The sequence below is a fragment of the Coenobita brevimanus genome, chromosome 45 (genome assembly GCF_032717465.1).
Source record: "Coenobita brevimanus isolate Jiangsu-jjx chromosome 45, ASM3271746v2, whole genome shotgun sequence".
Lineage (NCBI taxonomy): Eukaryota > Metazoa > Arthropoda > Malacostraca > Decapoda > Coenobitidae > Coenobita > Coenobita brevimanus.
In genome coordinates, this window is record NC_136998.1 from 10,859,935 (window position 1) to 10,885,577 (window position 25,643).

Below are 25,643 nucleotides of genomic sequence, written 5' to 3' on the forward strand. Positions count from 1 at the left end.
TGGTGAGGACTTGGAAAATGTGAGTACGTTTAAGTACTTGGGTAGTGTGATGAGTAAGGATGGAGGTTTGGAGGGTTAAGTGCTTGAAAGGGTACAGCAGGGATGAAAGGTTGCTGGTTCTTTGAAAGCAGTGATAAGGAACAGGGAAGTGAGCATGGAAGTGAAAAAGTTACTACATGACAGTATTGTGATACCAACTCTAACGTATGGAAGTGAAGCTTGGACGTTGTTGGAAGGACACAAGTCAAGAGTGAGAGCAGTGGAAATGAGTTATTTAAGAGAAGCCTGTGGAGTCACATGGAGAGACAGGCTGACGAATGAGGATATAAAGGAGCATTGTGGTGTGGATATGGATGTGATAGGAAGCGTTATGAGGAACACACTGAGGTGGTTTGGCCATGTGGAGAGAATGGAGGGTGAAAGACTGACGAAGAGAGTGTATGTGAGTGAGGTGGAGGGGGGAAGAGGGAGGGGGAGGCCGAGGATGAGATGGAGGGATGGAGTGGAGAGGTACATGAGAGAGGGGTGTGTGAGTTGGGAGCAGGGCAGTGAAATGGCGGGGGACAGGGCGACTTGGAGGCGATTTGTTTGTGGCCACCCCAAACGGGATTGAGGCGTCTGGCAATAGATAGATAGATAGTATTGTGCCATCCTCTGCAGTGTAGCAGGCTACTCTTGCTAATGGAGAGATATCAGTATCGAGTAACAATTAAAAAAAAAAAATCACAATGCAATACAGAAATTTATAATCATTAAAGATTTACAGAAAGCCATAGATATATCAGCACTCCGAGAGTGCAACACCTGCACCCTACTTGGTTGATCTTGTTCTGTGATCCTGTCCTTTGACAGATTCTTCACAAAATCAGATGATTGCTTTTTTACCTGACCCTCATCACCTACACTACTGTTCGTTTATACTGTTCGGATCACACATTTTTAGATGATTATTCCTGCTGTTCATTGATCACAAATTAGAATAAGGAGCACACAGAGAGTGCAATGCCTGCATCCTACGAATGGCCTGAAGGATGAATATTTAAAATTTTCCTGTGACCATAACCTCAGACTGATTGTACTTAGAATCGAATGACCTCATTCTTACATAGCTCTCAAGCACTCCATCACGTTATCTCTAAATTAAAGCAAAACTGTATGAATTACTGGGTTCTACCTTTGAACTTTCCTTTTGACCTGTACCACTGACTGCTTGTTTTCAGTACTGAGTTTCAACACCCTTTCCTCTCCCTCAGCTCACACTGAAATTTTCGGCATAATCGGGAAAAAAAATTGAGTCCCCCTTGTCTTAAATCTGTGCTATTTTTCGGCCAAAATTAATCACCTGTTTATCAAACAAAATTTTGTGTATTTCCATCTACAAGTTTTCCATAAGTTTGCTAACGGGCTGACGGACAGACAGAAGGTCAGACGGACAAAACAAACAGACAAACAAACGCATAAACCCCTCACACTTTCTGGAGCAGGTGTGATAACTTAGAAAAGTTGCGTTACAACTTATGGTGTAATCATCAGGTCAAATTGTTTATTGCAAGTGAAAGCCAGCTCGTTCTGTCATTGATCATAGAGATTATACTGAGGTTTTGGATGAATGCTGCAGAGTTGGTGACAGACTTTGCTGAAGGGATGTGAGTTCTTGTTAGACCGTGCAAAAGACGTGTATGCTGGTCTAATTTTGTGCAGCAGAGATGTGAGTTTTTGTTAGATTGTGCAGTAGGGATGTGAGGTGGCGGTAGAATGTGCAGCAGGGACGTGGGATTGTGTTAGACTGTGCAGCAGAGATGTGAGGTGGCGTTAGATTTTGTGGTAAGGATTATTTTTTTGCTGAACTCTGCTGTCTGTGCTGTACAGATGCGAAATTGGAGTGTGACTAAGTAGATATTACCATTCGTTCTGAGATAATTATGTCCTTGTGTATCGACATACATTGCAAGGATAACATGTAGTAGATTATGACTTTGCCGTGAGCAGAAAAAAATGTAAGAAAGAAGCGCTTGTAACTTCCACATACTGACGAGAAAACCTTGCCTTAGCTCCTTGCTCTGACAACAACTTCTGATAATCACGTGTTTCTTGTCTGGCCAATAAGCCATAACTCATCTCACTCTTCCCTGCAGCCGTCCTTGCTGCTTAATACTACATCTGCAGCCCTCCAATTAGCCCATTTCGCGCGGTCATTCCATTATTCTCCTCTTCCACCCTCTCTAGCAAATGCATGATTCAAAAGGCTGCTTGAATTTCAAAGGAAATTTGACAAAGTGCCTAGCTTTATGGACAGCGGGATATTTCACATTGCTACACAGGAAGGTTGATGCATTTTACTGTTTACCTTTTTCCTTTGGTTAAGTAACACTGCATACTCAACATTATGCCCGAGAACCTTCACATGAAAAAAAAAAAAAGATGAATAAATATACAAAAATAACAGAAATAAAGGCCTCTCATAAATGCCTGGTCCTTAGTGAAGTTGCATGGATCTAAATATCATTATCATTATCACCATTATCCTCATCCTCATTATTGTTATTATTACTATTCTTTTTATTATTATTATTAGTATTAGTATTAGTATTATTATTGTTGTTGTTGTTGTTGTTTTTACAAGCAAGCAAACAATTTTCAGTTAACTTTGGAAATCAACGGCCCGGCCCGATCCGACCGTCACGCGAGGCAGAGCTAATAATTTTTCTCCCATATGAAGGAGAGTTGAAATTCTTTCTGCATGTGATACGTTCATTCCATAATTCTTGTCAACAGAAACTCAACCTTTAACGCGTAGGAGCCCCTTGGAATCTCGAGTTTTCCAAGGAAGTGTTTGCCTCTAATCAGTGAATGCCTCAGTTTGGAAATCACATTAAAAGGGATTTTCTGTCGTGAAACTATGTTTTTGGCATCACCTATAGCAATTAAATATAGCAGATTCCACTTATACACTATATCAGAGGGAAATTGTGAAAACATGGCGCTCGCTTGCACATCACGGACTCACAAAATGCACTTTAGTGGATATTATTATTATTAATTATTATTATTATTATTATTATTATGGCCATACCACGTTGAGTACACTGCTTCCCGTCCGATCAGCGAAGTTAAGCAACGTTGGGTCTGGTTAGTACTTGGATGGGTGACCGCCTGGGAACACCAGATTCTGTTGGCATCCCTGCGTGTCAAGTGGGGTTGGTGGAGGATTAGTGTCCCTCCCTGTAAAACAATTAACTCTAAGCCATTGGCCACCCCGTCTGGGATACATGGCGTCTGGCAATGAATGAATGATTATTATTATTATTATCATCTCCATCTATCATCCAATCCTACGTTGTCCCATGCGAAGAGTAGGAGCCCGGGGCTAGGCAAGTCGGTCCTGACATTTAAGTTGAGAGTGACCAGCCTCACTCATCCTTGAGTGGCATTACGTGAGCAATAAACCCCAACCACCCCATGGATATACTGTAAACCTTCACCAGCTCAATCCGATTGGAGCTCCCTAATTACCCACTAAACCACCAGGCGCCAAAATTTGATTATATGGTTACCAGCCAACGTAGTAAATGGTTTCCTGGTGTACAGGAAACCATTTGGCTTGTCGCTCAGTATACTGTAGAGTCACCCACAGGCAGAAGGAAGAGGAAAGAATGAAGGAAAGAAAGACAGAATAGGGAATGTAAAGTCACCCATAGGTAGAAGGAGGAGGAAAGAATGAAGGAAAGAAAGACTGAAGAGGATGGAAGGAAAAAAGGAGACGAAAGGACAGACACCCGAGAGCAGCACTACATCGAGTGAGTGGATGGTGAGCACCCCCACCTACCACTGTTATTATTAGTATAAACAGACAAGCAAGGGTGTATATTTAACATCTAATCCTCCCATTCCTTCTGCAGAGGTGATTAATGCTGACTCACGGCCAGTCCCCCCAAAGTTTATGAACAAATTAATCTTTTCATTTAAATGGCTCATAACGTTTATATTCGATACAACAATTATTACATAAATTTTGATAAATAACATTTTTGCTTTTATGAAAGAATCAATATTATTTTTACGCATGCACTTTGGTTAGAGCTCGAAGAGTACTATAGATTACTATATACACCTTTATTGAAGCTGCAAAAAAAAGAAAAGAAAATGAGAAATAACTGAATAATTATTAAGCGCGGATTTGGGGAGGGGGGAGGCAACGACCCCTTTTTTTCGCAGACTATTGATTCTTTCAAAAAAGCAAAAATGTTATTTATCAAAATTTATGTAATAATTGTTGTATCGAATATAAATGTTATGAGTCATTTCAATGAAAAGATTAATTTGTTCATAAACATTGGGGGGACTGGCCGTGAGTCAGCATTAATTACCTCTGCGGAAGGAATTGGAGGATTAGATGTTAAGTATACACCCTTGCTTGTCTGTTTACATGTTTGCCCATGAGATATCTCAAAAAATTATAGATGGCTCCCAATGAAATTTTGTGGTTACTCTGGCCATAGGCCAAAGAAGAGTTTATTATATTTAGTTGTCTAGTACTGACGTTGGCGGAGGTGTCCACTCTCTGAGCAATGTATCGTTCAAACTTGTGGTTATTCTGCTAGAAATCACACCCTCTCATTCAAACTTGTTTTGATTCCTCTTGGAATCACGCCCCCTACCCCCTGCTCACGAGTTCTGGATTCGACCCTGGTTATAGCAAAATGAACAGATTTCAAAGGTTTAAGGGACATCAACAAATAAGCACAAACACACGCATGCAACTGGAAGCTATTTTCGTCTCTGAACACTAAGTAAGATAAAGAATTATGTATGTGTACAACGCCGAAGTTAAACATGTAATTCTTTGTGTAAGTACATATATATATGATTGTATGTATATACGTATGTATGTATCGGGCATTGGTTAACAGTGGCACGTCTAGATCGAATAACACACCCTCATTACAGGCCTTGTTTTAATACAGTCTGGGGTAAGTGTGCAATACAAACAACCTAGAGCGAAGTGGAACGCTATTTATCAACCTTAAAATTTGGAACAGTATTCAATGGCTGTGAGTTTTTAAATGACTGAAGATAAGTTGTTGCGTTATTATTTTTGATGGCCTATTTAATTCATCTAATTACCTGATTTTTATATATACTTCATCACAAAAGATAAATAATTAGTTTACAAGAATAGGCAGCATATCCCCGAGTTATTCCAGTCAGGTACAGTATAAAACCAACAAAATGGTTGTTTGTTAATTATCCCGTTATTACTCTAAAGTACATTACAGTGTAGATACAAAGAACTTGCATGTCTCTGGAGTACATAGTGGATAGTCACATACTGTTTCATATTCTTTTGTGTAGAGGAGACGAAAAAGTAAAACAGTAACGTTCAGTGCCCTATGACTTTTTGTGACATGTGCCGGGTTCTAATAAAAGATTCCTTTTCTGAGTAGATGAAGATGGCATTATTGTTTTTTTTACTTAGCAATATATTTTGGAGAGTACAACTAAACCTAACATCATCCATCCTATTCTAATCTTCCAATGAACAGCGCAATGTGCATCTCTGTACATAAACACTGAGTATCTTTATCTAAATTAATGTAACCATCTGCTACAGTATCATAATAAACCTCAGTGCAAACACTATCAAGCAAACCCACCCAAATAGACCTATAATCTGACATTCCATTGCAATATCGTAATATGAAATATTTATCAAAAACATCATCATCATCATCATCACCACCACCACCACCACCACCACCACCAGCCTGGGTCGGTCCACTGCAGGACAAAGGTCTCCCCAGTCTTTCACTCTGACCTTCTGGCTGTTATATCGTTCTATCCAGTCCCTACGACTCTCCGAATTTCATCCCGCCATCTTTGTTCTGTATCTGCGTCTTTCTTTCACTTGATCTTTGGGTTGAATTCCATCTCACCATCTTGTTCCCTGTTTGCCTCTTTCTTTCACTGTATCTTTGGGTTGCCACTTCATTATTCTGGTGGTCCGTCTGTTATCCATTGTACTAAATACCTGATCTGCTCAAATGCATTTTTGCACTTTGAATATTGTTATTGTATTATTTACTTTCATCTGTTCTTTCATTAAGAAAGCTTTTTTTTTTTTTCTGTGTAACCTGTAACATAATCCTCTCCATTTCTCCCTGAGTACTCGAAGTTTCCTCAGTAAGGACCTAGTTATGTTCCAGGTTTCCGGCTCACAAGTTAAAACAGAAAAACACTGATTATACAATCTTCTCTTCTGAAAACCGCGGTAGATTATCCTTCATGTATTTACCCAGCTTATCCAAGTCCCTCATATCCATTTCTCCTCTTCTCTTGATTTAACTGTCTTGGTCTGCAAGAACTGCCTGCTTTAGGTATATGTAGGCTCGTCGTCAATACAGTTTAGTTTTCCATTTTTTTTTTTTTCTGGTAGGGGTGAAAATATTTCTTAAGCATAATCTTCACCTTTAATTAGTACTCAAACCAACTTGCAGGTTCTCCCTGTTCCGATCAGCTATCATTTATTTACTCTCTGACTCGATTCACTTGCAAGAGCTATGTCTTTGTCAAATACTTAACCTAACCTAATCATTCGAACCTTCAGGTTAGAAGCTGTAGCATCAGTCAACAAAGTTGGTACTCCAAAGGTGGATGAAAAACTGTTCAAAGAAAGTGCCGGAATCCCTGTGTCACTAGACCTAAGGACCCAACTCATGACAATCTTCCTTTCCTGTGCTTTTTCATTGGTTTAGTAATGCAGAAGGTAACCTAGCATGGTGTGCCAACTATTTTCATTTAACTATTTGAACCACCTAAATGTCAATTACATATTTACCTATCGATTGTAAATTGTTATAAAAATGACAATTCAGTACGCTGCCTGTGAGTCCTCAGATGATGCAACAAAACTACCCATTCTTCCTATGTGACGACCAAACGTGATAAATAAATGGATAGATAGATATTTTGCTGACCACATTATTTATTGCTACAGTATATGAACACTGCAGTGTGACTGGAATATTTCCACTTAAGCAAGACTAAAAGTAGCCCAAAGGAACAAACAAATAGTACTCCTAAGCACGAAACAAATTTGAACTGAAACATTTTAACACGAACAGCACAAACACTAAATCAGTAACGACAAGTAATATATAATACCATAAACACACCAACTCACGAAGCAAAATATCAAGGCAGTAAAAAAATTAACAGAGAAAGATAAGTAAATATTATCATAAACACCATACAAAACTCGACAGGTAAATACTGTATCAATTCGTACAACATACAAAGCTAGCTGGTGAATACTATCACATCGAAGACTACAGAACACTAGACAGCTGAATAATATCACAGACACTACACAAAAATACTCGGGTGAATATAATCACAAACACCACACAAAACTAGGCAGGTGAATATTACACATCAAACACCACACATCATTATAGAGGTAAATAACATCACAAACACCACATTTAATTGTCTGACATTATTAATTTCTGTTACATGCATGGCGTTTCCTATAATTTTCATCAGTTGAATACAACCACTTTACCTAATTCTCACGTTCTTCTACTCACTGAAACTGCTGACTGCGAACACTGATTACAGCCACATTTCTGTTTTCTCCTACCTTCCCTATAAGTTTTCTAAGCCAAAGATTTCTGTTGTATGTAAGTGAATAACAGCCTAGCTTGGTCGGAAGTTTACTATCCACGGAGTTTAAAACTCTCCTCACTCATGACAACAGGTTTTCTGTAAGTCCCTGACTAATTATATACGATATTTCACTGTTCGCCATTACTTTTGGCTCTCCTCTGTATGTACTGCTTTACCTGGTAAACAAACCAATATCTTTTTCCCCTTCAGTAGAATGACATGTATTGACACTAAGTCTTCCGACCAGCAGCAATTTTTTTTCCTTAGGATACAACTTAAACAGTGAATGTGATAACCCTTTCTTGCACATAGAGAAAACTTATTGCTCAGCATTCCATGAAAACAGTTATCTGGCCTTGGGAGTTATCATTTAGGGGTTTAGGTGGAAGTGCAACGTTTCTGTTGCCCAGCACATGCTGCCCTAATTGTTAGTCACGTTTTCTTGCATGGTTTTTTCTTTGACTGTGGCACGCACTGCTACCCTTCGGAATTAACCGATTCCGACCAAACTTGGACACAATGACCAACCTAGGACCTAGTGCTGTCGGCAAAGTTTTGGTTGCAAGGCAACTGCTCGTTGCCTAGCAACGATCGAAAAAACGCTTTTTTCGTACTTTTCACGTTTTGAGGTGTAGAAACAATAATAGGCGTAGAAAGCTCTGACTTCTTTAGGTGTAATCTTGAGCTCATTCCCTATCGTAAGTGTACCATCCATTTTTCCCCTCTCCCCATCGAGTGGCAACCCTGCAAGGATTGGCCTCAGCATCCTTAGTAACCAGTACTGGTTTACAAAAATGTCTCCCAAGTCCCCCAGCGGTTTGATGGAATTGATTGAAAGTTTGCATGCTTATAGACAATGACTAGTACTACAACCTTCTATTGTACACCAATGTGCTACATTAGCCAGGTCAGGGATCAAAGGTCATCAAATGCAAAAACATTTTAGGTAGCTCAAATGACGACTATGCTCGAGCGAAATGTTAAGCTTCCAAAGATTTTTAAGCAAGGGTCATGATTCTTGGACGGAATGCTGCACTGGAGTACCTCCATATAGAAATGACTTTTAGTGCCGAAACTCACTTCCGGTCGCTGACGGCGCCACCTATAATTTGGACCTTGGGTGCGCCAAAGCTTGATCCACTTAGAGCTGGCCATCGTATCCTACCGGTATTCAATGCTAATTTTCACACTCATCAAACAATTATCTGCGTAAATTATACACCTTGGGTTTCATTGTGCAGTTTCCTACAAAACAGATCAAAAAGTTAAGAGAACTTGACATTACAGAACATTTTGGGGACTGCGAATAAACGTGTGGGGAAAAAAAATCAAACTTTCCGTCATCATAACTGAATTTTTTCTTGACAAATTTGTGAAGTTTATGCTCACTAGAAGCAGAATTAACGCCCTTTTCAATGGTGGCATCGGATTTAGAGTACGGTTAATATGTACCGAGAGAATAGTGGAAAACTAAATCACTAAGAGATGACAGGGAATTGCTTTATATCCTGTAAATGATGCACATGGAAAGAAATTTCCTCTACGAAGTATAGTGCACAAGAATCTATGTTTTACCCGCTATCAGTTCGTAGTATCTGAATCTCAGTAAATTCATTCCCCTAAAAGTGGCAAAAAAACGATGCATCGTTGGAAGCCTGATAAGAAGAGCTTTTGAAAGCTGTTTCCACTGTTCCCATTACATTTCCAATGTCAAATTTCCTCCTTTTATTATCATATATATATATATATATATATATATATATATATATATATATACACACACACACACACACACACACACACACACAGAGCCTCTGTGGTACAGTGGGAGGGTGTGCATTTTCTTACATAGGAGAACAAGGATTCACACCCCACCAGGGTAATAAAATTTGGGAGCGTTCACCTTGCCTCGTACTGCTTTGGTGGACTTATGGGGTGGTGTGGTTGAACAAGTGTTGCATACCATAGAGCAAGCTTGCACCGAGTCGGCATGGGTGGGCTGATTACATGCTTCACAGACTACACACACATCCAAAGCCACTCCAATATTACACTTACACTTACAAACACTCCTCATCTTACACACAGTCCCTACCAGACAGCCTAAGCCATTTCATAGATTGGGAGAGATTCACTGACTGTATCGTCCCCCCTTCGGTCTGGACAGGCCAGTCCTGCAGTCGACACTCAATAGCCGATGATATATATATATATATATATATATATATATATATATATATATATATATATATATTGAGATTCAGATTCTGACGCTAATTCCACCTGACCGCTCACGAGGTCGGGTCACTACTCAGGATAAACGTCTTTGCCGTCACCATCTACCTCCAGAGGTGGTTCAAGGCTCCATTGATGGCGGACGCACCCATCAATGACCTGGAGCTGTTGGAGGACCTAGAGTGGTACAAGGCAGTGGATCATGATGTAGGTACCGCCACATTGATGAACTTCCAGGGCCACCACTGGTACCTAAGCGAAGATTTAGCCGGACTCGCTATGTTCTTCTCCAAAACCAGTGATGCAGATAAGGCAGCCATGCTCCAAAACCTGCACAAGAAGACTGAAAACCCAAAAAGATCTGCGTCGGCTGGAGGGAAAGAGGGTCTTGACCGTGAGATGGTCGGATATGAGCACCTTGGTCACAGAAAGGACTCAAAACCTTTTTCATTGCCTGACGCTGCCGGTTTCAAAACTCCCCAAAGATCTCGAAGGATGTGCACCATCGTTGAAGTCTGTGGACGACGCGGCAGAACGGGTGGTGATACTGGCAGATTTCAATAAGGGCCTGACAAATAACGAAGAGGAATGGCAGCTCGTGTACCAAGTCGCCGAATACCATCACCAGCAGTTCCCCTCAGCAGACAAAATTTGATCCTCTGTCCCCCGAAATGAAATGTGCCATCAGGAATAATTTCCATTTCATTTAATTAATTTGCTTTTAGAAAGATTTTCCATTTCCTTTATTTTAGTCAAAAGAAAGAATTTACATTTCATTCTAGAATGATTAAAGCTGAGCATTTCCTTTTGTTCATACAGGGTCGAATGAACAAGGTCGATTAGGGGACCCTTCCCCTTCTAATGGGTCAATGAAATTTTGACCATTTTCTTCTCTCTTCAAGTGTAATAAATTAAAGAGGTGTGCAATCAGACTCTTCCAAAATTTTTATTTTTCACATGTGAGGCTGGGACACCCTAATATATATATATATATATATATATATATATATATATATATATATATATATATATATATATATATATATATATATATATATATATATATATATATATATATATATATATATTTAAGAGAGGACAGTGTAAACTCCTTGTATTGTTATTATTTTTTTTAATGCAAGGACAAAGGAACAAAAGGCCACGGTCCGGCAAATTGCTCCCATCAAGAAGAAAAAAAAAAAACATGATAAGACAGCCATATTCAAGATCCATTCATTTCGAGAAGCCTGGACTTGCTGCGTTTGCAGGACTGGAGATCGTAGGCAGTAAAATAAACAGCCAGAGGGAGATAGTTCCACTGTTGACATGTTGCATACATGAAGGACTGGAAGTAGCGGTGAACTCTTGCATAGAGATTTGGACAGAAAAGGGATAAGAGTTTGCTGTTAGACGGGTACTGCATACCTGTCATGGTGGTGGTGGGATGCAAGCAGACGTTTCAGAGGAGCAATGGCCAAAGAAAAGCAATAGAAAAGAGATATTATGCAACAGTTGAGCGAAGAGACAGAGGTTGAAAGTAGCCAGTCAGAGGAAGAAAGTTAAAGAGACAAAAAGCCATTGACGCCACCCAGTTGACAAGAGCTGTGTGTGGGGAGCCTACCCACACATGAGAGTTATACTCTACACAGGGGCGAATAAAACCTGTCTATAAAGTCAACAACTGTGCGTGAGTTAAGAAGGTACAGAGTCGGCTTAGCACACCCAATCTCTTGGATGCAAATTTTACAAGAGAGGTAATATGGCGTTTTCCAAGATAAATCCCTAGAGAATGAAACCCCAGATATGTTTAAAGATGATCCAAGATTGAGCTGGATATTGTTTAATATTAGAGAGTACTCCATTGGAAGATTTTGTGGGGTTGATAGATGTAACAGCTGAGTATTTGATGAATTAAAAACAACAAGGTAATTTTTACCCCATTCAGAGATATGAGCCAAGTGAAGACAAAGGGGAGCTGCAAGGCTTGATGAATGAGTGTGGGAGAGTGTTTAAGAAACGGAATCTAAAGGTGAATGTAGGGAGGAGTAAGGTTATGGTCTTCGAGAGAAATGAAGCCACTAAATGTACAGTGAGGCTGGATGAGGAGGAAATAGAAAATGTGAGTGCGTTGAAGTACTTGGGCAGTGTGATGAGTAAGGATGGAAGTTTAGAGGGTGAAGTGCTTGAAAGGGTACAACAGGGAGGAGAGGTTGCTGGTTCTTTGAAAGCAGTGACAAGGAACAGGGAAGTGAGCATGGAAGTAAAAAAGTCGCTGCATTACAGTATTGTGATACCAGCTCTAACGTATGGAAGTGAAGCTTGGACATCATTGGAAGGACACAAGTCAAGAGAGAGAGAGCAGTGGACATAAGTTACCTGAGAGGAGCATGTGGAGGTACTTGGAGAGACAAACTGACAAATGAGGAAGTGAAGGTGCGTTGTGATGTGAAAGTGGATATAACAGAAAATGTTAGGAGAAATACATTGAGGTAGTTTAGCCATGTGGAGAGGATGAAGAGCGAGACTAACGAGGAGTGTGTATGCGAGTGAGGTGGAGTGGGGAAGAGGGAGGGGGAGGCCGAATGAATGAATGAAAGAAAATGTGACATGGCGGCGCAACAGCAGAGGTCATATGCCGCCGAACATAAAATTAAAAGAAAGTAAAAATTTATAAAAAACGAAAAAAAGCCGAGATAAACAATGCATAAAACAAATTAACAATATAAAAGAATAAAAGAAACCAAAGTTAAAAAACATGGTGGAAAGATATGGGTTAAAATTAGAACACTATCATTAAAATACAAACTAAATTATCGAAAACCCCTACAGCTTGTGAAGAAGGCCAGAACTCAACACAAAAGAGAAGGTGCCTCCCCCCTTAGTACAAGCCTTTTCCCCAAGAACCGAAGAAAGAAGGAATGATCCATCGACAGCTCGGCACCCAGATAGGTACTGCCGACAAAGGTCCCCAAGACTGGGGCATTCGACAAGGAGATGCCGCACAGTCAAAGGAACCAGACAGTCATTGCAATAGGGAGGAGGCGCCCTCTCCATTAAAAAAACATGAGTCAGCCAAGTATGGCCGATCCGGAGACGAGCCAAAGCTGTTTCCCACTGTCGGGACAGTCCCACATACCCCCCATCACCCAGGTTTCTACGAATGCTGTGGAGTTTGTTTGCCCCTGCTGCATCCCACCTCTGCTGCCAGGAGAGACAGACAGCATCCACAGAGGCTCCACATAAATCCTCAGATGGGACACGGCATTGAGGAGAGGAAGGGCGAGAGGCAGCAGCTCTCGCCAAAGAGTCAGCATGCTCATTGCCCATGACCCCCACATGTGCAGGGACCCAACACATTTGTACAGAGTATCCTCGCCTACCTAATAAGTAGAGCCATTCCAAGACAGACAGGACTAGGGGATGTGATGGAAAGCCACATGACAAAGCTTGTAGAACACTGGCCGAGTCACTAGAAATGGTAAAAGGAGCTGGAGGAAAGCTAAAAATCAACTCAATAGCAACTAAAATGGCAGTAAGTTCAGCAGTAAAAACAGATGCACAAGGAGGAAGACTCTCACCATGGCTAAAATCATGAAAGACGACACCAAAGCCTGTCCTCACATGGGATTTAGAGCCATCAGTATATACATGGATCGAGTCATTGTGAGCAGAGGCATGTTCTAAAAAATAAGACCAAGCTGCCTGTGAGGAAAGAGAGGCCTTCCTCTCAAGGAAGTAGTCACATGGTTGTACATCTGGAAGAAGCCAGGGGGCCACTCGGGGGACACGCACAGGACAAACAGGAGAGGACTGGACACCCAACTCCTTCATGGCAGCCCTCACTCTGTACCTGAATGGGTGTGGATAGCGGGGGTGGGTGTCATAAAAGGGGAGAAGAGCGACCTCAGAGACAGCCTGATAACTCAGTGAGGCTGGAAGACGGTGAAGGCAGTGCCAACACTGCACCATTAAGGACCGCCAGCGGAGATCCAGCGGTGGTTCGTTCGTATCAACCAAAAGGCTTTCAATCGGCGAGGACCAGAAAGCCCCAATTGACAGGCGAATCCCAGCATGATGGAAAGAATTTAGTGGCTGCAGCTGTGCCTCAGTAGCAGAGGAGTACACCACACACCCATAGTCCAATCTGCTCCTAACTAAGGCACGGTAAAGTTGGAGCGGGAGGCGGTGGCTGAATCGGTAGAGAGGCGGCCTGCAGTCCTGATGGACCCAGGTTCGAATCCCGGCTGGGGCTGGGAACAGTTTAAGGATCTGAATTTCATAAAAAGCAGACTTTCCTGATCTACCAGATGACCTGCCGACATGTCGTAAAAGTTCCCCCGCTAATAGCAATACACCAGTCCTGTATGAGACAGCCCTAGCATGTATTCAATATGGATGGTGGGTGTTGGCGCCGAAGTGGTGACATGTGGAGGTGTAGGAGGACTATTGGGCCTTGGGATAGGGTACTGCCCCCGAGATATAGGCCCTAACGCCTTTGCCCAGAGTCGGACACATTAAAAAAAAAAAAAAAAAAATGAGATAGGGTCCTTAAGAGAGATAGGGCACGGAGGCATGAGAGTCGTAATGAACGGATATGAGGTACCCATGTCAGTCTCCTGTCGAAGACAAGTCCGAGAAACCTTGTTTCATCGACACATCGCACCCTGTGGCCCTATAACTGCAGATCTGGGTCGGGGTGAACTCCTCTCAAGTGGCAGAAATGCAAGGTCACCGTCTTTGTTGGGGAGAAATGGAAGCTGTGCACTGTGGCCCACCAAGAGACCCTGTCCAGAGCGAGCTGCATGCGACATTCAGCCATGTACATTCGGGAAGCAGCATACCATAGAGCCAAATCATCAACATACAGTGAGGCTGACACCCCTTCTGGAATAGAGGACACTATACCGTTCAATGCTATTGCAAAAAGGGACACACTGAGGACACTTGCCTGAGGCACCCCTTCCTCCTGAGGGTACGAAGGAGACAGGGTGACACCAACCCTAACTCGGAATGAACGGTCATGCAGAAAATTTAATATAAAGAGGGGTAGCCTGCCATATAAACCCAAAGAATGAAGTTGTTGGAAGATACCAAACCGCCATGTAGTATCATATGCCTTTTCTAGATCAAAGAAAACACACACTAGATGCTGCTGTCTAGCAAAAGAATCACATGCTGCAGCCTCAAGACGGACAAGTGCATCTGTTGTTGAGCGACATTTTCGAAAACCAGACTGTCACTGAGAAAGACATTCATTCCTTTCTAGGAAATACATTAGGTGCATGTTGACCATTTTCTCAAATAATTTGCACATACAGGACGTTAAGGCAATTGGCCGATACTCCATGGGATTGTAACCTGCCTTCCCCGGCTTCTGGAATGGCAGGACAATGGCCTCATGCCAAGAGGTGGGAAGAGAGGATTCCCTCCAAATTCTGTTATAAAGGCTGAGGAGTAGAGACAGTGCATCATCATCCAGGTGTCGAAGCATTGTGTAGGGAATATCATCCGGCCCTGGTGAGGTGTCACGGCAGAGGGAAAGGGCAGATTGGAGTTCATGACCAGAGAAAGGGAGTTTGTAGGACTCCACATTCCCTGAACGGAAATCCAGTACCCTTGCCTCTTCTATCTCCCATTGTCTGGCAAATATTGGTGAGCTAGCACCTCTCTGACTGACCGCCGCAAAGACGGACGCAAAAATATCAGCCACTGCTGCAGGGTCACCAACAGGCTCACCATTAGACATCAGCATGGGGTACCTATTTTGATTGAATTTTCCCAAAATTTTTCGCACTCTCTTCCACACCTGAGACACTGGTGTCTTTGAGTTTACAGATGACACATAAGCCATCCAAAAGTCTCGCCTAGTTTGTTTCAGTACCCGACGAGCCTTTGCCCGCGGCCTTTTGAACTTGACAAGATAATGCTCTGTTCTGTATCTACGACAACGGGAGAAGGTTAACTTCTTCTCACGTACAGCAACACTGCAATCCTCATTCCACCATGGGACTGGTCGATAGCAATATGTGCCAGAGGTTTAAGGAACAGCATGAAGGGCAGCAGAATGCAGAACGGAGGTAAAGAACTAAATAGCCTCATCAATATTTGGAAAGTCTTCAACGGAGACATCAACATAAATCAGAGAAGAGAAAAGGGACCAGTCTGCCTTGTCCAATCTCCACCTCGGTAAACGGGAACAGGGACTAGATACTGGTGCAGTAAGGAGGATGGGAAAGTGATCACTTCCATAGAAATCCTCTATAACCTCCCAGGTAAAATCCAGGAGACAGTCAGGAGAGCCAACAGAGAGGTCAATTTCAGTAAATGAACCCGTTTGGGGGTGAAAATGGGTAAATGCCCCAGTATTGAAGAGGGCAAGATCCTCATCCTCCATTAAGGATGCCAACAAACTCCAACGTTGGTTAATAAGACAGTCACCCCACAAAGGGTGGCGACCATTAAAGTCCCCCTAGAGAAGAAAGGGCCTAGGTAACTGACCAAACAGGTTCTGAAGTTCCATCCTACTGACTGCTGGTTGGGTGGTAAATAAATGGAACAAACTGTATACCAGAGGTGGGCATACAGCTGCACAGCAACACACTGGAGGTCAGACTGGAGGTTGACATGCCGATGAGGGACGTCAGCCCTCACCAAAACAGCACCACCTCCATCAGGATCCTGGGTTGGAGCTGAGTAATAAACATCATACCCAGGTGGTGCATGAGTACAAGAGTTTCCGGGAGACACGCACAAAGGGGAATAAGCCAGGAGGGTCCACAGCTCCTCCCAATTACCACGCAGCCCTCGACAATTCCATTGTAATATACTGGCTGAGAATGCCATAGTACCCACAGCGAAAGAAGAATCAGGTTGAGGGGCGAGACAACCTTGCCCCCGGCAAGCAACCAGATTTACATTGCTGCTTAGAACTGCCCTTAGTAATGGACTGCCTGGCATCGTTATGGTGTACAGTGTGCCGCCAGCTGAAGATAACCTGGAGGAAGAAGAAGAGGGCCGGACGATAGTTTTCTTCTTTGGCGGGGCAAGAGATGGTTTGGCAGGTGGACCGCAAACTGCCCTAGCCGGAATAGAGCAGGCAGTGCCACCATGAGAAGAAGCACAATCAGTAGCGCGTCCCACAGTACTGGAATCCTGAGAGGGCAAGGCCTCATGCAGCTGAGCAGGCACATCAACTACCTGAGGACCACCACTATCTGGCAGTGGCTGGGTCGTCGGCGAGATGCCATCCCCAGCCTGCACTTGCCCTGACCCCTGAGCATCCCAAGGAGGAGGAGTAGTGGGCTCCACTGCAGAGATCTTTGGTAGCAGCGCTTTGCTCTCTGAGCACTCTGAGGAGCCACGGCGATGCTTACCTTGCACAGGAAGGACATCGGGAGTTTTGGATGTGTCAAAGCAAGGTGTAGCATCGACACGGGTGTTTGTCACAGGAGGAACTGGAGGAACTGGGATGGGGGAGGCATTCCCAGATGCTGGAAGAACCACTGCAGAGGGGACACCCCCAGAGACAGGGGGCACCTCCCCGGAAGAAGCACAGCTACTTCCAGGCTGCACTTCCTCGGTGGAACCTCCCTGCCGAGAAGGCCGGGAAGTAGAACCCCGAGAATTTGATGGGGCATTGTGTGATGGCAGGGGCACCTGCCGAGTAGCCTTAGGGCAAGACAACGCAGCAGCAAAGGTAACCCCAGGGCGAATGAACCGCTCCCTAACCCTGGCCTTTGCCTCGGAAAAGGAAATTTTCTCCTTCATTTGGACGGAAATAATCTCATATTCATACTTGTATACTTCGCAATCCCTTGAGGAGGCTGCCTGTGCTCCTCCACAGTTCAAACATTTAGGGGGTTGAGAACAATCATCCATACCATGAGAAATTCCACCACAATTTCCACAGACCTCAGGAAGGCCAGACGCTTCCCGCCTGCAAGAACGGCGGACATGACCAAATCTTTGACAATAATAGCATCTTCTAGGTCGGGGAACATAAGGTTTAACCTTTAGCTTCCACCACGCAGCAGTGATAACCTCCGGCAAGGTAAGACGGTCAAATGTCAAGATAAGAGTGGGCTTGGGGGTTAAAACCCCATCAACTTTCTTCATAATTCTCTGTTTTGCTACAACACCCTGAGAAGCCAGCCCCTCTAAGAGGGAAGAATCAGAATATGAGATCAAGTCACGAGAATACATAACCCCAGGGGACTGATTTAGGACCAAGTGACGAGAGGCAGATACAGGATAACCGGCGACCACAGTTAGAGACTGGATGCGTGAACTCTCCTCTTCATTCCTGGCTTCTAACAATAGAGAACCATCGCCCTGGAAAGAGACCTTGGGGGTAAATTCACTAGACCACTGTGAATCTGAAAACAGTTCAGGTTCCGGAAGGAAGTACCATTATCCATTTTGAGGACTATATACTTTGTATAAGTGTGTCTCACTAAAACACCAGGTAACAGCTCGAAAGAAAGGGCATCTTGATTCGCAGTTATGGCAGATGACCCGGAGGGTACAGGGTCATTGGCCAGAGAGTGACCAGTTGATGCCGACTCGTGCGGCTGGTCACCGACCACATGAGTGGTTAAAGAATTACTTAATATATCCATATATACATTGGTGAATATGGGTTGGCACCAGGAGCCAAGGGAAACCACCTACCAGGGAGTGAGGGGACCGAGCGCAGTCTGATGGGAGCGGGGTACCTCGTCCCCAGAGGGTGTCCCAAAAAGGACACCCCGTGATACGAAAGTTTGCTCCCACCAGTGCAAAGACCCCCTTCTCCAACAACCCCCAGCCCAGACACCCAACCAACCAACTCAGGACGACACCAAGGCGATCCCTCTGGAGGGCGGCACCGATGACCCATACGGGTAACCTACGTTTCTGGCAGCGCTTAGTCAGACCCCTCACCCACAACCCTACCTGCATGGGAGACTGCCAGATGTCGTTACATCCACGGGCAGGCTTGTGGGATTACAGGGGCATGCAAGCCCCCCACCACCACTACAAGGTGGCTGCCCACGGGGGGGAGGGGGAGGCCGAGAGTGAGATGGAGGGATGGAGTGGAGAGGTATGAAAGAGGAGGGCGTGGGCTGGGAGCATGGCAGTGGAATGGCGTTGGACAGGGCGACAGGGAGGCGGTTTATTTGTGGCAACCCCCTGCAGGACTTGGGCATCTGGCAATATCTATTTATCTATATAGATAGATAGATAGATAGACAGATAGATATAGATATATATATAGATAGACGGATAGATAGACAGATAGATAGATAGATAGATGGATATAGATATAGATAGACACACTGACAGATAAATAGGTAGGTAGGTAGGCAGGTAGGTAGATAGGTAGATAGATAAATAGAGATAGGGAGATACACACACACACACACACACACACACACACACACACACACACACACACACACACACACACACACACACACTCACACACACAAGGGCGCTGAGAGAATTGAAATGTGCCGGGTCAGGACTAGTTTGGGGCCCCCACCCCTGCAGTAGGTAAAGGTAGAGGTGGGGGGCGTACGCTATGTGTACATGTGGCATATTTTTTTTTATTGCTTCAACAACTTAGAAATCCATTCAAATGAACTGTTGACCAGAAATAGTTTCATCCACTAGGGCAGCGTTTCTCAACCTTTTTACTCTTATTGAACCCTTGAAATAATTTTCATGTCTCAAGGAATCCTTACATAGAATATTATTTATCATTATTAATGTCTTTCTCCAGTATAAACTTAAAGTTCATAAGGAGAACATAACATATTTTTCTGATTACTGGTTTAAGCAAAAAATAACTGACGTTTATCTGAAGTTTATTGACAATACAACAAAATATTAATGAATAAATAAAAATAAATAAATAACTGAAATTAAACTGCTTCTTCAAGAGACCTCACACAGAGGTTTTCATTCACACACACAAAAAAATAAAAAATAAATAACCAATATCATATATAACAAATTATATAAAGAACGGAAACAGATAATAATTACTAGTACTGCTACAATAACTTAATAAATAAATTTTAAACAAATAAAGCTGAAGCAAATTAAGGTAAACAGAAGAATTAACTTTGGAAGACAAAGAGAGAGAGAGAGAGAGAGAGAGAGAGAGAGAGAGAGAGACACACACACACACACACACACACACACACACACACACACACACACTTCTCATAAACTACAAAAACAATCATGAACATACATAAACTGTTGAAATGCATATAGAATTCCTAAATGATGGGTAGCATTTACTAAATAACGTAGGTGAATGAGGGACTGTACCAGCACGCCAGGAAGTACATACGGGACTGATGGAGACCGTGCATGTGTCCTGTACTCGAGTGAGTCACTTGATACATGAATCCATCATGTATAGCTCCTGTTTACTTACCACTAAAGAATAGTTTCACACTGACGCCGTAAAGACGTCGCTAATTATATTCCCTGTAACTATTATACTTTTATATGATATAACAGGTTAACACTTTAAGATAATACCCAAGAATTTTCCAAGAATATGCTGTACGTGTAAAACTACGAATATGAAATTAAACACAAAAATGATTCAAAAATGCATTTACATATGATTAGCCTATTTATCATGATTTCTCTCGGAACCCCAAGTTACCTCTCGCGGAACCCTAGGGTTCCGGGGAACCCCGGCTGAGAAACAATGCACTAGAGTGATATGATATTCACATGATACACATATGTGTAATTATTACAAAAAATGCAAGAAAAGCAATAAACAAGCACTAAACTGATAATAATACAAGAAAAACAATAACCAAGCACAAAATTGATAACAATGTAAGTAAAATCATAATAAATACATAAAGATTACATACAGATTACATAATATATGGCTCATTCATTTTACAAACTATGGTGCTTTCCTTGCTTTCCTCTTGGCAAAATTATGAAGCACAACATCACGATCAAGAGATATTGCAAATTGAGACTCAATACTAAGTCTAGCCAAGTCCACAAGTCGTGCTTGGGTCATTGTTGTTCGTAGAAAATTTTTTAACAGCTTGAATTTCCTGAGTGAGTGCTCTGCAGAGGCGACACTGGCAGGGATTGTAAGCAGAATGTGCAGGCTGACAGATAGGTTTGGGAAGAGCCCTTCTAGTCTGTACTCTGTCAATCAGTTCAAAAGCTGCAATGGGCTTAGTTGGTTCTGCCCAATATTTGAGCGATGAACTGTTGGTAGGTGCCTCATTTCCATCACGATATCATGACTGATATCGGCAGGATACTTATCTGCCAGTGATTTTGATTTCAATTCCAGCTCCTCTGCTAATATTGTTAGGTACTTCCAGAGGAAACTGAAGTTTTCAGAAATATTCTTGGCAGCTCTGAATCTAAGTCACTCCACCAATTACATTATCCAATAATACATAAAACACGACTGTCTGAAATATGCTTCTCCAGGTGACTCATCTGCTTCATTTGGTTCTGATCAATTTGTATCTGCTATGGCATCACCATCATCATGAAATCTTCTTTTGCGTTTAGTTCCAGCTACTTTACCACGTCCATGATACAGATTCACCTCGATGTCCAGGTTTGAAGCAACTAGCTTTGCTTCATTCCACATAGCTTTCCATTTATTTTGGAGATCTGTCAGTTCCACAAGCAACCCTCTATGTTTGACACTTCATCATCCAGTATCGCATCTCTGGCTTGAATAACTTTATTACAGAAGTCAGTTGGAACTAGGACTTTGTACCATACAATAGACATTCTCACACAAATGACGGAAGTCACATAAGACAATGCTCCATTAATTTCTGTTCTTGTTTTAGCAGTTAGGTTCAGCTCCAAGAGGACTGCCAGTGCTAATTTGACGTCAGGCAGGTGGGCTGCAAAAGGCTTCACATTTCCAACGTGATCAGACCACCGAGTGCCAGGTATGCCATGAAGAGAGCAGCCAGTGCGATTCAACAATATTTCCCATCTCTTTGGGTTAGAGCTAAACAAGTTGTATACAGTTTGCATAGCTGCAAAATATGTAATGGCTTCAGCGATGCATTCTGCAGCGTCAGTTCCACACAAGTTGAGTGTAAGGCAACCACATGGTGAAAATATAGTTGCCGGACATTGTTCAAGTATTTTTGCTTTTGCACCATTATTTTCTCCAGCCATGTTTGCGCCATTGTCGTAGGCCTGTGCTCGACAATCAGAGAGTAGAATACCATGCTCTTACAATGTATTAACAAGAATCTGAGCTATTTCATTTCCTCTTTTGTCAATACAGTCTACAAATTTGAGGAATCTTTCCACAATATCAAACTGAGATATATTCTGAATTACATACCGCAGCAAGATTGTTGTTTGCTTAACATGTGATGAATCTGGCGTGGCATCAACTATTACTGCAAACCACTTTGCAGTCTGTTTTTCTTGCAAAATGTGCTGTTTTACAAGAGTGGAACGCTCTGTAAATATTTCACTTTGAGAATCAGCAGAAAGATAATGTACTTGCAAACGTTCGCCTTTCTCATGTGACTCTTTTACCTGTAAAACATGTTCTTTTAAGACTGGGTCCCAGTGAGACAACAACTCTATTAGCCTCAGAAAATTTCCGTTGCTTGTGTCACCAGTATGCTGGGAATGACCCCGAAAAGCAAGCCCACGTTCTCCAGGAATACTATAATATCAATGATTCTCTTCATAATGTTGTACCATTTGATAGATTCTGTTTCATTTGATGCCTTCAGGAGATTATCAACACCTCTGCCAGATGACAGGCATCTTTCTAATTTACACCAAGCTAGATAGCATGCCCTATGACTATTGCTTTTCTGATGTTCTGGGATGCAATCATACAATTTTCGACATTTTCCAGCAGCTGACCATGCTTCAGCTGATGACAGTGCAGACTTGGATGCTGTGCTGATGTTGCAACATACATTATTCCAAAATAACCTACATGGAAAACAGTACAGTGCTAGTTTAAGTTGACTCCAGACAAGCCAGTCTCGGACATGATACTCTCCGTTAACATTTCGAAATTATAGGATGCTTTCTGGAAACACTTTGTTATTTATGTCTTTAGGAAATCTTTTAGGATAGCCAGTGTGACCTCCGACAACATAATTTTCTACATCTAACTGAGAAGACACTCTGTTGCGAGAAGCCCAATGTCAAGTCCGGTGTTACTTTCCACACCTTCCTCTTCACTTTTCTGCAGACGCTGCACCCATTGCCTCACTACCAGTTTCAACACTGATAGCTACTCTCTTTTCCAAATCCACCCCTTCCATGCCTCAAATCCACATTTTTCTCATCCACCTTTTGTTCCAGATCCACATTAGGTTCAGTTACTTCATCTGCCCTTTTTTTCCAAATCCACATTTGCTTCATCTGTGTTTTGTTCCAAATTCACATTTACCTCTTCTTCTAATCCACATTTATATTTGTATCAGCTTCATCGTTCCCTTAGCCTTGTCACGCCAACTTGAAAGAGTGTCTGCAGCCATTGTTTTTCATTCTCACTCTTTTTTGTTTTTCCTTGCGTTTTTGAGCTCCTGATTTATGGGAAGACATGTTAGAAGACGTCACATGACACTGATCATTGATCATTTACGGGGATATTGTAGAAAGAGTTGCCCTCATGATGTGTCTACTTTACAAGCATTATTCTGGAAGAAATTACTGTGTAGTCACTGCAAACGTTAATCCTACAACTCTACATCCCTTCCTATCACATGATTACACAATACATTAAGATATCCAAAAATATCACCAAAATATTTAGGCATCTTCCACTGTTATCATTTATAATAACTGTTATCATTTAAAATAGTGTATTTCATTGTTTATTACAAAACACACATACGTAAAAGTATTAAAATAACTTTGCTCAGTGTTTAAAATGCAAAATTTTAACCCAGGGAGCCTTTATTATAAGATTTATTTATTTTTTATATTATTTGTAAGCAGATAAAGCAATGACAAAAATTCATTGGATTCCTGGAATTGATTGTAATATTGATGACATTTTGACGTCACATTTCTTTGATCCTTCTAAAATTATGTCAGTTAGTTTCATGACAAAAAGTACCTCAAGAAATCATTTAAATTATAAAAAAATAATATTTGTGTAAGTCACAATTTGAGAAAATAATATTACAAGAAGATAACACTTAAAAACATTTGTGTTCAAAAGCTAAAACAACCATTGTCTTCTGAGAAAGCCCAGTTTGTTTACTAATAGCATGACCCACATAAGATGCACGTGATCTTAGCCTCATTTTCAAAATGTAAACTATGGCTATCTGCATAAGGTCCATGCAACCCTACAGGCTACAATCATACCGGTAATGCATAAAAATAATGAAAAGTAGACTGTAAAAACATGAAAATGGCATACCCAAAACATTCATGTGACGTTCATGGACACGAAGAGCTACAGGCCTATGTACAGCCTTTGTAACGGCTATTTTAACTCCCTTAGGTCGTATGATAGTCTATAGTTGGTCTACCAGTCAAATCCGGCTTTTGGCCCAATTTGTCCCTATTACTGAAAAACTGTATACAACAGAGGTTTTGAATTTTATTCCCAACATACTCATGGGCCCCCCCTTGACCCCACTGACCCCGGGGCATTGCACCGGCTGACCACCCCTCTCAGTGGGCCTGCACACACACACACACACACACACACACACACACACACACACACACACACACACAAATAGGGCCTGACAGCCCTATTGCTCTGTTCAGCACTTGCCTAAATTGCAGCCGTCTCTGAACCACACTCACTTAGGAGCAAGTCCTTGACAGCATCTTCGGGATGCAAAGCACTTGCCCACATTACAGATGTTTCTGAACAGCTATCACCACCACCGACACCATCATCAACACAACTACCATCGACACCACCACTCCCACCACCAGAGCTAACAACACCTTCATCATCATCATCGCAAATACCATCGCCACTACAGCTACCACCACTAGCAGTTGCTACCACCACCATTAGCAGCCACCATGACAGTCACCATCACAGTTACCATCCACACTGCCAACACAGCCACCACCATTATCTGTTGAATAAAATCGTCTATTCGCAGCATCAGTGACAGAGTGTAGAAGTAAACGTTCCCCCCCCTCTCTCTCTCTCTCTCTCTCTCTCTCTCTCCTTCTGCATAGATTTATTGGTGGAGTAGATAACACATACAGTCGTTCAATTATACAAGCATGAAACTTGGCTGAAATAATTACTTTGTATTAGATACTGAGAAAAAAGTGCTAGCCACTTGAAATTCCAATATGGAGGCCATTTTCCAAGATGGCCGCCAGATGAGCTCCTCATATGTTATATATGCCGAGATATTGTTGTACGAATGTCCGAATAAGTTGATTATCGTAATAAATTACATTTTTTTTGCCTAAGAGATACTGAGTTTGATATGAAAACACATGTATAATGTGGTATTAACCCACTCACCTGACTAAATCTGACAGGGGCAACTGCAGGCTGGAATACAGCATAGTCCATTCTTTATACATTTGCACCTTCCACCCCCACATTCTATCTTTCATCCACATTTTGTTAAATTCACGGCAACTTGTAGAAATGGGTCGAAGGGTGGTCCATACGATTTCCCAGGTGTTGTTTTCTTTTAACCATCCCCACTTGGAAAGACACTGAGTTTCTGGCTGATGGATGAGACACTGGCCCCAAATATATC

General features: G+C 42.2%; 1 pseudogene; it reads left to right on the forward strand.

Moving 5' to 3' along the window:
- The first annotated feature begins 3,059 nt into the window (after nucleotides 1–3,059).
- On the forward strand, nucleotides 3,060–3,178 carry LOC145398574 (5S ribosomal RNA; annotated as a pseudogene).
- Nucleotides 3,179–25,643: the final 22,465 nt, after the last annotated feature.